The sequence below is a fragment of the Hippoglossus stenolepis genome, chromosome 4 (genome assembly GCF_022539355.2).
Source record: "Hippoglossus stenolepis isolate QCI-W04-F060 chromosome 4, HSTE1.2, whole genome shotgun sequence".
Taxonomy (NCBI): Eukaryota; Metazoa; Chordata; class Actinopteri; order Pleuronectiformes; family Pleuronectidae; genus Hippoglossus; species Hippoglossus stenolepis.
Window position 1 is genome coordinate 1,486,471 of NC_061486.1, and position 15,813 is coordinate 1,502,283.

Below are 15,813 nucleotides of genomic sequence, written 5' to 3' on the forward strand. Positions count from 1 at the left end.
GGACCCAGCGCTCTGCTGTGCCGTTACACTAATCCCCACTTTAACCCAATTTCAGAGCTTAAAGCTGAAGAGAATGCACCAGAATGTCCATTTTAATTGTCCCCTGCACTGAAAAAAGACTTTTATATTTATTTATTTTACATCACAGTCATTTTGCAGAGTTTTAGTGTTTTTTTTGTCTGAAGCTATTTTCCCCCCCAAACACTGCAGGGGCAGTCGAGGGCTTTTATTTGACACGTTCAGCAAAGTGTGAACGCGTCAGTCGAATGCTTTCTGTAAGTCAGGATGAGGTCCGAGTACAAACCACTTTCTCTTGTGTTAAAGTGAATGATGGAAACAACGGACGTTTACAGACACTAAACGATCAAATGTAGAATCTCTTGTTCACCATGTTCTCTGCCTGTTAGACATCACATCAAGTTCACGTCACGCTGATTTGGAACCAAAGGCATCGGCTTCACTGTGCTGACGATGATGATATTGATGGAAATGTCTCATGTTTGAGCTGCGGCCACTTCTGAAGTAACAGCAGCTGAGAATGTGAAGTTGGTTTTGAAGCACATACGCTTGTTTAAAATTATTTTTCATATTCAAGAGATTTGAGTCTTGTTTTTTCTTCTAAAACTGTCCCAAACCTCAAAAACCTTCAAATCACAACTGTATAGAAGAGATGAAATAAACGACAAATACTCAATTATCAAATTATATTGATTTACTGAATAATTGACACCTTTTTTCAGACTAATAGATTTTTGTGATGCACGATAAAACAGTATTATTGACAGCAATGAGGTCATGTGATCTGATCGAGGTAAAATGAGCTTAATGTTAAAATAATGAAGAACATTGTGAAAGAGTGAGTTGATAATAACGAGGTGAGCTCTCCTCCTCCTGAGCTTTTAAATGGATGATTGATGTTCAGGTTTAACTTTGCTTTATCTTCTATGTTCACCAGTCTGCTGCTGTAACACGGCAGATTTCCAAAGTAATAAGGGACCAATAAAGGATTTTCTTATCTTGAAAAATGACATTTTAAAACGTACTGTCCCACTTTACCTCTGAAGTCTGGATCAGACAGTTTGATCATAATCATCCTCTTCAGTCTGTCGAGTCTCAGATGAAGCAGAAACACCAATAAATACTTATCTGAAAGCTGTTTGCTGTTCGCCGGTGTCGTAATGTGGGAAATTACCTGCAGGAGCATTTTGTGGGTGGTTGATCATCTTGTTCTGACAGACACTTTGGCAGGAAACCAACCATTTTATTTACAAAGACATCGAATTAAGATTTTATGAAAACAAACCTCATTTATTGATCCCTGAGGGAAGAGTGAGTAATTATATCAGAGAAAAGAGGCCGTTGGATTGGTTAAGGAACAGCTGTAAATGATGTGAGTTATACGCATCCACAGAAACACTTCCACTTTGAGAACATGAGGTGCATTTTGTCCCTGAAGGAAACTGATGGGAAATAAAGCCACTGAAGCTGCATTGTCCTTTTTGGGCCAAACTTCTTTTGGCGTTTGCCTAAATCCTTCCAACCATCGCGGAGAATCTGTGTGAGGTTTGGTGGAAAGACAGAGGAGGAGCTGAGGCAGAACGCAAATCCACGATCAATATTCTGCTTCTGTAATCCACAGCTCTCGTTTCTAATGGACGGGGTGGAAACAGCTCGCTCGCACAAAAGCTTGTGTTGAGAGGATAATGAACAAACGCACATCGATACAAGGGATGAGGATTTCGTTCCTTCTGTTTCCAAGAGCAGGTCGAAGGTCAAGAACTGAACTGAACTCATGTAAACAAAAGAAGACGATTACTTTAGAAATGTGAGAAACACTGTGAAGGAGCATGAGAGACTGAGCTGCAGCAGCACTTTGCATAACCTTCAGCTGGAAGCCAAGAAACCAACGACTCCCCGAGATCCAGTCCACGACTTTATCTACATATTTCATCTAATAGTGACTGAACTGAACGCTGGTTATTACCCATGATCCTCTGCTTCCTGAACCAGAAGAGCTGCTGCTGCAACAAATCCACCAAACTCTGTTCAGAATCCTTCATGTTTTAACAGTTTCCTGCTTTCTCATGTTCACACTCACATCAGACTCACTTTCATCAAGCTGCTGTTAAAAGGTCAAAAAGCTGCTTAGTGTTGATTGAAACTTGAAATGGTGGATTGTTGTGGAGAAGCTGTCGAGAGGACGGACTGATTCATTAAACTTCACTCAAATATCTGGACTTTACTGACATCTCAGGTTTGACTTTGTTGTTGTGAACATTACAGTTACTGCTCTGAAACCAAAATATCCCATTTTAAAAATAGAATAAGATTAAATAGAACTTCCAGCATGTGGCTTCCACACAATGAGCAGCTGGTGAACGAGCCTGGTGAGTGTAAGGTGGAGGAAAGTCTCGTATCAGTTAACGTACTTCAGCTCCTACGGGTTCAAATGTAAATGAATGTGTGCATAACAGATATGTTATTTTTTACTGAATACAGAGGTCTGATCATCAGGAGGCCACTTAGCTGGGGACGCATGGCGTGACTGAGCGCTGCCGACACAATTCAGTTCTGTGTCAAGTAAAGCGTGCATTTAAACACACACACAGACACACACAGGCTTTCTGACAGACGAGTTAAACTACGAAAGTGGATTGTAAAATATTCCGGAATGTGCACGTGAAGGTGAATCCTGAATGATTAAAGACGGCCTCATGACGAGTGCCATTAAACTCCTCTTCCTGGTCCTCAGCGGGGACGTTCACACACAGTGTCGTGCAAACACAGCTTTTCATTCCGCTGCCACGGCAGAGAGAGATGTGGACATTCACCTTTCAGCTGCCGTTACAGCTGCCGCGAGATGTGTCATTTGGTCAACTGTGTGTGACTGAATAAGCCTAAAAGACCGGTTAAATACTTCAGACCCTCTCCTTTGAAACAGCGTAATGACACATAATATAGGAGGGTATTCATATAGCGTTTAATGGACGCTTTCATCTGGAACACCTTGCAGTTCCTTGAGTGCAGACATTTTACGACGGCCCCCGGGGGGGAATGGAGTGGTGGTGTAATCAGCTGCCGACCGAGCTGCAGCACACAGAACAAAGGCTTCAATTTCTCCTGTACAATAAATATTCATCACGGTCCAATGTCGCCAAATGTCGGCTTTTCAAGGAATAAGAAAACACCGTGAAACAACCTTCATGTCAACGCGTCGGTGACATAAGAGGAGATAATTCAACGTTTGTCTCGGGTTTCTTTGAGAAATTTATCAGGTTATGACGTTAATAAAACAAAAATACTCACTTCACTGTCTTTCTCAGGTTAAATCATGAATTCAGATTCAGGCTTTAAACTGTTTGAATGTCTGAATTTGTTTGATCTATTTAAATTGTCTTTGGAAATGTTAAAGATTAAAATACTGATAAAATAATTTAAAAAAACATCACCAAAAACAGAAGCTGATAATGAGAAGAAAATAAGAATTAAATATCTTCAAATAATGAACAAACCACTCGATGGAAAATGAAATAGATTTAATAATGAATATGATCATTCGTGGACTTAACTCACGTCACAAATGTTCAGGAGCAAAGTAAGTTGAGCGTGATCAAGTTCCCTGACACAGATCAACGTCCCTGTGAATAATGTGGACGGTTATGTCAGTCACCAGGGAGCGAAGTCAACAATACCATCTGCCATCAGGACGCCACACTGGTTAAATGAGCTTCCATCAGAGCAAAGAGTAAAGAGACGCGTCCTGGAGGAAATGGCCTCCAACCTCTGAGGAGAAGAATACTGAGCTAAAACTGAAACTGTCATTTCGTTTCCTACCAAATGTTTGTTGGCTCACGTTCATTCTGGACCAACTCGTGAGCGCCCCCTATATGAATATTGCAAATCCTCTGGTGCAAGTCTGCGCCGAATAAATGGAAGCACAACATTTCCCAGCCTCGTCTTTTCAATCCAGGTTCAAACGCTGCTTATGTACACATCAGAATTTACATATAAACACATCAGCATTTTGAGGTGAGAGTGCACGTGCGCACACACACAGTGCAGTGTGCACAGCGTTCTCTGAGCTAACGACAGGTAAAGATGTTGATCTGCAGATTCACGGGAAAGAGGTTTGAACAGAATGTAAATATCTTTTAAGCCTCTTCTGCAAAACATATTTATCTGAGGTTTATTTCTCTCCCTTTTCTTTTAGTCTCCCACATCCCTCTCTCTTTCATTTCCACCTCCTCCCTCTCACTTTGCCTTTCCTCACCTGTCTTCCGTCTCGTTTCTCAGCCTCCACCCCCCCAATCTCTCCTCCTTTTCCTCCTCTCTCCTCCTCTCCTCCTCCTCCTCTGTCCATCCATCAGCGCTGTCAGTGTGTGACAGATTAGCTCTCGTCTCACCGTTACCATTTAATGACCCGGCCTTACATGGAGACACTCACCCATGAAACTCAGTGCATCAAACATGACATGCAGCTCGTAGGGTGTGTGTGTGTGTGTGTGTGTGTGTGTGTGTGTGTGTGTGTGTGTGTGTGTGTGTGTGTGTGTGTGTGTGTGTGTGTGTGTGTGTGTGTGTGTGTGTGTACCATGATCTGTTCCTGTAGACTGAGTGAAAACTCAGTCAATTAAACAATGACGTTTACTCGGCACCAGTCCTTCGCTCTGTACACACGCACACACACATGCACACACACACACACACGCACACTGATTATACCCACAAACTTGGTGCAAAATTAATTGACAGCAAGAAATACAAACACAGGAGATAAAAAGTGTCGCACACACATTCAGATGACCGTGTGAAGCACACAAATACAGACACACAAAAACAATACTGGAAATACACACAAACACACATCTCCACAGATATAGTGCTATTTTTATCTTGCTGCTGACAGCACCCTGTCCCACTGTTCACACTAAGCTGAGCCACATAATTGGCTGCCATCTATCCTCTCTCTGTCTTTCACCACTCTCTCTCTCTCTCTCTCTCTCTCTCCCCTTCTGTCTTTAATTCTGCCCTTCTCTCCATCCCTCCCTCTTCCTTTGTTATCCCTCCATCCTCGACTCGGTGGTAACCCCGGCAAGTTGTGTGTCTCTGGTGCTACAGCGGAGCTCCCATTTTCTGTCTCAGCGGGAGGCCCGAACCGCAGCAGAGCTGAATCACAGGCTGTGTTTACACTGAGGCTGAGGAGAGAGGGATGAGCGGGGGGGGGAGAGATAAAGAGATTCAAGGGGAGGAGAGGATGTAGGAGGACGTGAGGAGAATGAGGAGAGAAAGGAGTGTTTGGGAGCATGACAGAGACAAAGAGAAGAAGACAGACAGAAACAGAGAGGGAGATGTCTGAGGGAATTTATAGGTTCCTATCAGCCCTGTTATTTAACACCTGCTGGAGAGGAGGAGGACAGGAAGAGGAGAGGAGAGGAGAGGAGAGGAGAGAAACAGGAAGAGGAGAGGAGGAGAGGAGAGGAGAGAGGGAGAGAAACAGGAAGAGGAGAGGAGAGAGAGGAGAGGAAACAGGAAGAGGAGAGGAGAGAAACAGGAAGAGGAGAGGAGAGGAGAGGGGAGGAGAGGAGAGGAGAGGAACAGGAAGAGGAGAGGAGGAGGAGAGGAAGAGGACAGGAAGAGGAGAGGAGAGACAGGAAGAGGAGAGGAGGAGGAGAGGAAGGAGAGGAGAGGAGAGGAGAGGAGAGGAGAGGAGAGGAACAGGAAGAAGAGAGGAGGAGGACAGGAAGAGGAGAGGAGAGGAGAGGAGGAGGACAGGAAGAGGAGAGAACAGGAAGAGGAGAGGAACAGGAAGAGGAGAGGAACAGGAGAGAGGAGGAGAGAGAGAGGAGGAGAGGAGGAGGACAGGAAGAGGAGAGGAGAGGAGAGGAGAGAAACAGGAAGAGGAGAGGTGGAGGACAGGAAGAGGAGAGGAGAGAAACAGGAAGAGGAGAGGAACAGGAAGAGGAGAGGAACATGAGAAGGAGAAGAGAAGGAAGATGAAGAACCAAACCTGCTTATTAAATCCAAATCCATTTGAAATCTCTGACAAAGAGTTTGGCCTCTGAACATTATTATGCAACATATTGTTTAAAGTGACATCAAGAGTATTTGCATGAGTGTGTATATATATATATATATAAATAAAGGGTTAATCCTGGTGACCTGTCCGGCCTGAACCCCTCCTCTCAGCTGGTTTGGCTGCACCCCCGGAGGATAAGCGCTATAGATAATTCTCGAGGAACATAAGAGCTGCAGACATACGATTATTCTTTCATGGATTAAGCTTTAGATTAGATATTTTCTGATATATCAAGGAATCCTTTGCCTGAATTACCAATAAAATTTAACCATAACTTCCACCATCAATCTGTCAAACTGTTTCCCAAGCATCTTCTAAACAATACTTCACATTTACAAACGTACAAAAGAAAACAGAGCGGCAAGTTGTTAGGTCTGTATTTAAAAAAAAAAATCTATGTCCTCACGAAGATAGACGTCCACAGTGTGTGTGGGAGAGAGAGAGAGAAGCAGATGGAGGTTGCTATGAGGTGAATCCTCCGTAGAGTGTCCCTCCATTTCACTGTGAGAGGGTGAGAGGGAGAGAGGGAGAGAGAGGGAGAGAGAGAGAGAGAGGGAGAGGGAGAGGGAGAGAGAGAGAGAGAGAGAGAGACAGAGAGAGAGAGAGAGAGAGAGAGGGAGGGAGAGAGAGGGAGAGAGAGAGGGAGAGAGAGAGAGAGAGAGAGAGAGACAGGGAGAGAGAGAGAGAGAGAGAGAGAGAGAGAGAGAGAGAGAGAGAGAGAGAGAGAGAGAGAGAGAGAGCTCTGCAGCCCTCTCGTAGATCTGCCTGTAAAATCCCAAGTCTTTTAATCTCGAAGGGGACTGACACACACACACACACACACAGACACACACACAGACACACACACACACACACACACACACACACACACACACACACACACACAGACACACACACACTTTGGCCTTTGGGAGGCTCCACATGATTCAGGCCAGCAGCAGCAAAGCCTGAACACCACATGACAGACTGAGCTGCATCAGGAGCTAAATGAAACGCACGCTGTCAGGCCACGATCACAGACACTGGTTTGAAACGAGTCTGTTGTCGCTACTGACGCCGTTTGCAGAGAAATGATTCCACTGTCAATTCTGAGCACGTTTTCTTATTCATTCACTCTGGTTCGTAACATGGGAACACGATCTGACTGTTTCTTACTGTTTTTAATAGGATTTGTCGCCCTGACCATTTTCCCCTACATAACACGCACAGTTGTTGTGTTTTGTTCTCCTAAATCATACCACACCATCCATCAGCGAGCCGTCAGGTGTGACCTTCAACTTGACAAAGGAAAAGAGAGCGATAGGGGAGATGGGCAGAGGAATAAAAGAAGGGCAGAAAAGATAAGGGAGATAAATAAAAGAGGGATGGAGGGAGAGAGGCTGATCGACAGAGCTACAGAAACAGAGAGACAGAGCTGGATGTGATGAGCATTAGATCACTATCCTGCTGAGATTATCAGGCTGACATCCATATCGAATTTACACTGGAGTTGTGTCCTCACGCTCCTGGTTCTCAGGGCTGCCCGACGTTGGCTCATATTCAATTTCAACCTGACACATTTTAGCCTTTTCTCATTAATCTCCTCACTGTCACATCACACGTGAAGACTCGCTCCAGAGGCAGAAGAGGAAACACACCCATAGTTGCACCTATTTTTCTGAGCTTTTAAATTCTATTAGTCCAATCCTGAGTGAATCTTCACTTCCCTGAGCGGGAATCTGATTCGTCGTCTCACACAGAGACGGTCGCTGCCGCACAGTGGAGGAGACGAGACACATTGATTTGTAAAACTGTGACATTCACTGAAGCGTTGCTGAAGTTCAGGGAGAAGCTCTGTGATCGTGTTGGGTTTGGTTTGCTTTACACCGTCTGTCAAATATTTATATTTATAATGTTAAGGATTCCCATTGGCTCTCCTCTGGAAATACAGTACAAGCATCTTTCATGCTGCTCAAACTGCCGGTGTTTTCCATTATCAAGTCTCCAGCAATGACGTCAGCAAAAAACACACACACGACTAATTATGTTGTGTTACTGACTCATTGTTAAAACTGTATATCTGCTAAACACCAGCTGCTGAGTCGAGTGTCCGTGCGACAACAAACACACACATCAGCATCAAACACTAAACTGCTCGGCTTGTCGGTGCATGTGACTTTTAATTCACTGCAAACGTGGTGTTCGACCAGCTCAACGAATAAAGAATCCAAACTCCTGCCAGCGTCGGGGGTTTGGCCACAGTTTGAGATTCAACACCACTGCTAGTTTCCACATTAGTCTGACAAAGCAAAGGAAGTGCTATTCCTTATTTGGGCAGAAATGTGGGTCACACTTTGCTGATGTATTTAGAAAAAGCTTCATCACAACAAAAAGAATGAACAGAAATAAACTGAGGAGGAGGAGAGGTGAGGAAATATCACATCATCAGTGGCTTTTATGTGCGAGTCTTTAAAACAGACAAAGTAACAGCAGCTAATGAGATGAGATGAGGAATCAAAACTCAAATCCAGCTTTAGAATAATAGAACACGACAGAACATTTAAATACCGGGCTACACATCTTTATGTTCCACAGAGCTGTTGGGAAATTAGAGTAAATTGAGATAAATATTCATAAAGTTGTCTTTGCTTTCAGGAGGAATTTCTCTACATTACAGCAATTTAAAAAGGTTCATATGTCCTGAAGTGAATTAAAAAAGAAAACACCTCATGTGTCATCTCCACATCCGAGAAGTGAGAGCGGAGAGTAAATGAAATCAGATGATGAGAAGCAGGTCGTCGAGCTCATGTTTTATTTAAATGTACCGTCTTTAAATGTAACTTCGGCTGAACTGCTCCTCTCTGGAAATTCAAAAGATGCTTTGAGAACACAGAGCGGGAATAAATATGATTTTAAAACCAGATAAAATCATATAATTTAGTTTACAGCTTCAAAAAACATATTAGTGTGCAGTATCTCCTCGATAATAAACAATACACCTGCAGTGAAACCGCAATACACCCAAACCAACCAAGGAATATCCCAAAAGAAAGAAAAGCACCAAGTGAAAGCAGGCAGGGGGGGGGGCAGGACGGACAGATGGATGAAGAAACAGATGGGTGAATAGATGGAGGGATTGGGGGTATAGCTCTAGGCTGAGAGATTAAGCCACAGATTAATTGTTTAACCAGACGGGATGCAGAGTTTCCGCTGGGATGTAAATTACACATTATGATCTGGATATTTGTGACGGCCTCTTACCTGCTTATCTGTCACTGGTGTTACAGAACAACCCTTAATGGATAACAAGCACTGCTTCTGGAAGTAACTCGAAAGGTTACTCTGCAAAAAACTAACAAGCCGAATTACATCTGAAGCTGTTAGGAAAGGAAATGAAACATTGCTGCAAAGATCAGAACACAAACTAATTCGAAAGGGCAGGGAAATATTGTTTTTTGACAGAGCACAGCTCAAAAAAAACGAAATTAAAAGGGCATCAGCCAGTTTTGTTTCTTCGCTGCCAAGCAGGTTTAAGAACAGAGAGGTCTAATCATAGACACGCTGGATGGAGGCCAAAGTGCCAGTTGAATTACAAGACAGTGTAGCTGCCAGTGCTACTGTATACGAGGTCTGTTCGGCTCTCAAGGTCTAAATTAAACAGGGAAGCCCCAGAAATCCTACACGACTGGAATCTTTAACCAGAAGCTTCAGGATTTAGATCATGGAGCTTGTGGAGAAACAAGATGTGTGAGTATACAGCTGCAGTTATGTTTGATGCACTGATCATCGAGCGCCACCCTGTTATATGGGACTCGGTGCAGTCTTAATACAGGTGGGGGTCACGATGGGTGTCACCTCTACAACCACACGGCTCTGTCTTTATCCAAATATGGATTCTGTCGTGTTCGCAAGCTACGGTTTGAATTAGTAGTTTGATGGGGGCTGAAAGGTCCTGATTGACAGTTGAGACGGACTCCTCATTGGTCCAGGATGAGTATCAGCTGGACCTCGAGACTGCGTCCGCACTCCATGATCACAACTGTGCAGACGCTGACTCCGAATGCATCTTTATACACAATCTAAGGTTTGCACGATCAATGATGTCGACGCTGAACATGCTGAACAGCCAGAGATCCCAGTGGCTCAGTGTCTTCTACCAGCTCTATGCACACCAGTTGAACCTCACCACTGAGGCCAGTCTCTGTCTCACTGGTCCTGAGGAGGAAACGCTCATTAAGTCCTGACCACGTTTAAATCCACAAACTACAGCTGTGTTGAACTACGTGGAAGCTGTCCGTGGTGCTGACCCCTGATGTAGCTCTCCGTGGTCCTGAAACCTTTGCATGGCTCACTGGGTGTTATGGCCGTGCCGGAGTTCTGAATATTTCTAAAACATATAAATAAATAAATAAATACTTCTGATTCTGAACATCAACTGTATCAACTGTACTGAGACCGAACCAGCCCTCAGTGCCGAGTCTCTTTTACGTTCTGCCTGAGACTCAGAAAGCCTCAGGGCTCTTCAGGGCCACGAATCCCAGTTGAAATCCGTAAAGAACAAGCAGCTTGTTCGGATCTCTGTGGAGATATTCTAGGACAGGTCTGTCATGACTGTCTTTGGAACAGAGGCTCTCTCTCTCAGTCTGGTGTTGTCACAGTTTCCTAAACAGTCCCTGGTTTCTAATAGGATTCTGTTACCAAACTACATCCGTCCTCAACTGTGTCTCTGTAAACAGAATGAACCACCTAATGAATAATGTCTCACAACATGCTGAATAATTCTGATGAATGTATCTAACGCTCACAGTAAGATTAAAAGTCTGAGAGCATTTCCCCATTGGTCTGGAGGTGTATTCACGGAGAGAGAGGCTGATATACAGTGCAGAGCGATAGATACAGTGTTTGGACAGCTACACAATTTATCGTTCTTCAGTCTCTGTGCTTCAGGACAATAAATCTGAAATGAAAATAAAGTTTACAACAAGGAAGTGTCAGCTTTAAACTGAGAGGGTTTACATCACTATAGAAAGAGCAGGGGGCACAAATTGTAGGGGTTGGAAAATAACTGGAATGTTGTAATGATAATTTTCTATCTGTGCAATTTCATTTCCATATCTGCAATACTCTTACTTACATTGTATTTGTTTAACTTCTTTACTACCTGTGTGTTTCACTAATAAAGAACTATCTCATCTTTTTACTCCTTAAGCAACTGTGTGTTTTCTTAATGTTAGTTAGAGAACTTCACCACGATGCCCAGAGATTACACATGAACATGAAGAGAAAACAATGACTCGGCTGCACAACGAGAAATCTCTTCAGGATGCGGTGGATCCTTGTTGGTGATCAAGAGCAGCCTTCATAACAGGAAGTAGAAGGACCAGGCTGCAGCTGGTTAAATAAAACAGATAGAAGACAGGAGCGTTCTGGAGCCACAACTGATGTAAGAGAAGTCCAACTCTATCAAAATGATGGAAGGAGGAAAGTGTGCAGACAGAAAGAAGCAGCTCAGGACCCAGGGCGAGCAGCTCATCTGTCAGACATGCTGCTTGTGTTGTGGCTCGGGGACGTATGGCTGCCGATAGCACCGGGACACCGGCGTTTATTGATGATCTGACGGAAACAACTGGATGAATGTTGTTTACAGGTTTACAGGTGAATGTTGTGCTCGGATTGAGTCAAACGCAAACTCATGGGAGGACATTCCATCGTTCATCAGGACAAAGATCAGCTGATCTCTATCTGACGACCACACAACAAGCCGGAGCTGCTGGAACACACAGAATCTGCTGATGTCTTTGAATCAAAGGCCAAAGGAAGTCACTCTGCAGCAATAATAAATATAATGATCATTTAGTTTGGCTTCGTGTGTATCTGAAGCTCAGAGTCTGAAGACCAATACAATGTTCAACTACCTCCTCACCTACAAAGCCCTAAATAATATGACCTTAGAGAGATCATAGAACCATATCACCGCAGAACACTGGGCTCCCAAACTCAGGCGGACTTCTCATCCCTAGAGCCTCCAACAATAGAGAAGGAGCCAGAGCTTTCAGATATCAAGCTTCTCTCCTGTGGAATCATCTCCAGCTTTCACTTCTGGAGGCAAATTAAAAACCTTCCTTTCTGATAAAGCTGGTTCAGGTCTGTCTGGGACCAGGTCTTAGTTCTGCTGCTGCAGGTCTAGACTGTCGGGGGACACACACGACACCTGGAGCTTCTGTTTCCTCTTCACCACATTAATGTCTCATCAACACACGTTACTGACTTGACTTCTTCTCCAGAGTCCTCATGCTTAGTTGATGCAGAACCAGGATCACAGCTGAGGCCACATCGTGAATCCTGCATCGAGGATTAATACACAACTAGATTGCTAATACACACAACATGCCTACTCACATATAGCACTACAGGCCACACCTCCATCTTTACAACTGCTGCTCCCTCAGAACTTTAAACCTTGGTGCATCTCTGTCTTCGTGGAAGTCTGTAGGGTTATTGTGTGGACGTGGAGGGATCCTCACTTGTCTCTGAGGGATCTTTGTTTTTCTCCCTGAGACCAGAGGACGTCTCACCGTGTTAAACCAGGTGAGACGGATTGTGATTTGTGAATCTGGGCTGTTTGAATACATTGTGATTGCAATTTGATGATAACAGAGCAGGACTGTAGATAAAAATGATGAAACCCATTAGTTGGTATGAACCATCTACTGCACAGAAAGCCCCCCCCCACTCTCCTTACCTCCTCCTCCTCCTCCCATCCCATCCCTCCTCACTCCCCCTCCCCATTATCCTCACTTGCATTACACTCTCAACTCCTCTGCCCTTGTCTTTTCCTGTATCCCTTGTTTAGTGCTCCCCGGCCCTTCGCTCGCCTCTTCGCCCTCCTCCTCCTCCTCCTCTCCTCCCACCCTTCTGTCCCTCATCCTCCCCTCCACTCCCAACCATCTTTTTCCTCACCTCACCCTTCTCCTTCCACTGTGATCCCGAGTCCCCATTCTCCTCCTCCCACCTCTTGTGTTCTCATCTCCAAACCTCCTGCATAATAGATGTGGCTGTAACGCCAGTCAACTGGAGAGGCGTGAGGAGGCAGCTTCACGGAGGGGGGGGCACAGAGAGAGAGAGAGAGAGAGAGAGAGAGAGAGAGAGAGAGACAGAGAGAGAGAGAGAGAGAGAGAGAAGGAAAGAGAGAGAGAGAGAGAGAGAGAGAGGGAGAGAGAGAGAGAGAGAGAGAGAGAGAGGGGGGGAGAGAGTCCCCACTCTCCCAAAAAAAAAAAGGCTCCGTTACTGCGCCCTCATGCACACACACACGCACGGGCGCGCGCGAACGGATGCAACCGTACATCTGTGCACGCGCGCAGAAGCCCAACGTGCACACACACACACACACACTAGAGGCACGCACACACGCCGCACACATTCCTATACAGGCACATGCATGTGAGCTGCAGAAGAGAAAACACCGTCAACTGCGCATTTTGGAGAATCTCAATAAAGAGTGACACGCACACACGTGCACACGCACACACACACACACACACTCTGAGGTTAATCAGATTACAGATGATTCATTTCTCGGACACTAACATATAAACTATTGTTGGTCGTGTCCTCCTCCCTGCAGCTCGGGGAGGAAACACGGATCCTCCGCCATCTCACACACCCTGAGTAACAGCAGCCTACCTTCATCCATCTCCCGGTCCTCCGGTCCTCCGGTCTCCGGTCCTCCGGTCCACGACCCCTCCTTCCTCCGGCTCCGTCCACTCACAGATGAGTTAAATCACAAAAAGAGAAAATACAAAAAGGAGGCGATCGGGCTCCGCAGCTCGTCCCAACTCCTGCTCTCCTCCTCGCGCGGAGAGAGGGGAGTTTTCCGGGGGTGGGTGCGTGCGCGAGGGACCGGTTAGACACCGATTTACCGGAGCAGCAGTGCGCTCCACCGGGGGAGAAAGCCGGGGGATCCAGGTGGTCTGAGCCGCAGGAAGCGGGGAGAAGCAGGGGGGGGGTGGATGGAGGAAAACTCCCAAAGCGCAGTGGATCTTACTCCGATTCTCAAAGTGGCTGCGACGCACAAACACCTGGAGCCACACGCGCAGAGGGACCGGCTGAGAGACATCCAGAGAGGACAGGGGCCGGGGGGGGACAGCTCGGATTCCGGGTAGGTTCCTCTCAAGTCCCGGTAGGATCCGCGCACGGCTCCGGTTCCACTGTGAGAAACTACACCCACGAGCACGGAGCGTGTCCCTGCGTGTAAATCCCCTCTTCAGTGATCCTCCAGGTGCCGGGGCCTTTCTCACCAACGCAACTGTTTCATTCGCGGTGGTTCCACGCGTCCGGCTGCGGGAGGAGGCTGCCTGCTCCCCGCTCCTCTCCGCCCCGACGACCGAGCAGGAAACCCCGGTGTGGGTCGAGCAGGTCCGGGCGGTGTCAAGTGCAAATCACCGATAATCCACCGAGCAGCTCCGCGAACATCTGCACTTCACTGCCGTCAAACACCGGAACATGTCGGTGGAGCTCCGGGCTCCTGGAGGTTTGAACACCGGCTGCTCGAGGTTTGTTCACCGGCTCCTGGAGGTTTGAACACCGGCTCCTGGAGGTTTGAACACCGGCTGCTCGAGGTTTGAACACCGGCTCCTGGAGGTGCGGACACACCGAGAGTCCCCTCTTTCCAAGGGGGGGGGGGGAGAAAGCAGCCCACCGGTGGCGACTAATCCTCACCGAGGCTCAACTCGTCACATTAACCGTCGAACCGCGCTCTTCCTCCGGGTAATCCCTCCGCTGCTGCCCGGGTCTGACCCGCTGCCTCCGGGAGATTTATTTTCACCGTCAAAGTTTGGATTTCAGCCGCAGATTCCTGCGCGTGCTTCCGGTCGACTGGAGGCGCGCGAGAGAGGGACCCCACGAAAAGACACGCCCATACTGACTAGAGATGGATACCTCTATAGATCATCAATTTATATATCTATAAATCATACATCTATAGATCTATACATCTATACATCATCCATCTATAGATCATCCATCTATACATCATCCATCTATACATCTATACATCATCCATCTATAGATCATACATCTATACATCATAGATCTATAGATCATCAATTTATATATCTATAGATCATCCATCTATAGATCATCCATCTATACATCTATAGATCATCCATCTATATATCTATAGATCATCCATCTATACATCTATAGATCATCCATCTATACATCTATAGATCATCCATCCATACATCTATAGATCATCCATCTATATATCTATAGATCATCCATCTATACGTATAGATCATCCATTTATACATCTATAGATCATCCATTCATATATCTATAGATCTATATATCTATATATCTATAGATATATAGATCTATGGATAGACCCATAGATGGATCTAGGGTTGGATAGATCTATAGATCCACCCATAGATCTATTTATCCATCCATGTATTCTGTAGATCTCTCCATCCATCCATCTGTCCATCTATCAGTTCATCTATCTGTCCTTCTATCTGTCCATCCATCTGTCCATCTATCAGTTCATCTATCTGTCCATTCCTGATGGAAATCATTTGCTGTCTTTCATGTCTCCATTCATGGACAGACGGACAAACCAATCGATGTTCAGACACGTAGATTTATTCATGGCTCATCGATGAAGATTGAAAAGGAAAAAGATTCATAAAAGTTTGTTAAGTTTGAAAGACACTTGTCAAAGAGTTCTCCGGTGTCCTTGGTTATGAGAACTTCCAATACTG

General features: G+C 45.5%; 1 protein-coding gene across 6 annotated transcripts in view; it reads right to left on the reverse strand.

Moving 5' to 3' along the window:
- si:cabz01090165.1 (uncharacterized protein LOC100333421 homolog) overlaps window positions 1-14,701 on the reverse strand; it is a 219,053-nt gene extending 204,352 nt beyond the window's left edge. For 3 of the 6 annotated variants that reach the window (XM_047339678.1, XM_047339677.1, XM_047339676.1), the window contains exon 1: window positions 13,736-14,701. The gene's annotated coding sequence lies outside the window, so the exon portion shown is untranslated. The remainder of the gene's footprint in view (window positions 1-13,735) is intronic. The other 3 variants (XM_047339681.1, XM_047339680.1, XM_047339679.1) reach the window with 2 other exon arrangements.
- Between the last annotated feature and the right edge of the window lie 1,112 nt (window positions 14,702-15,813).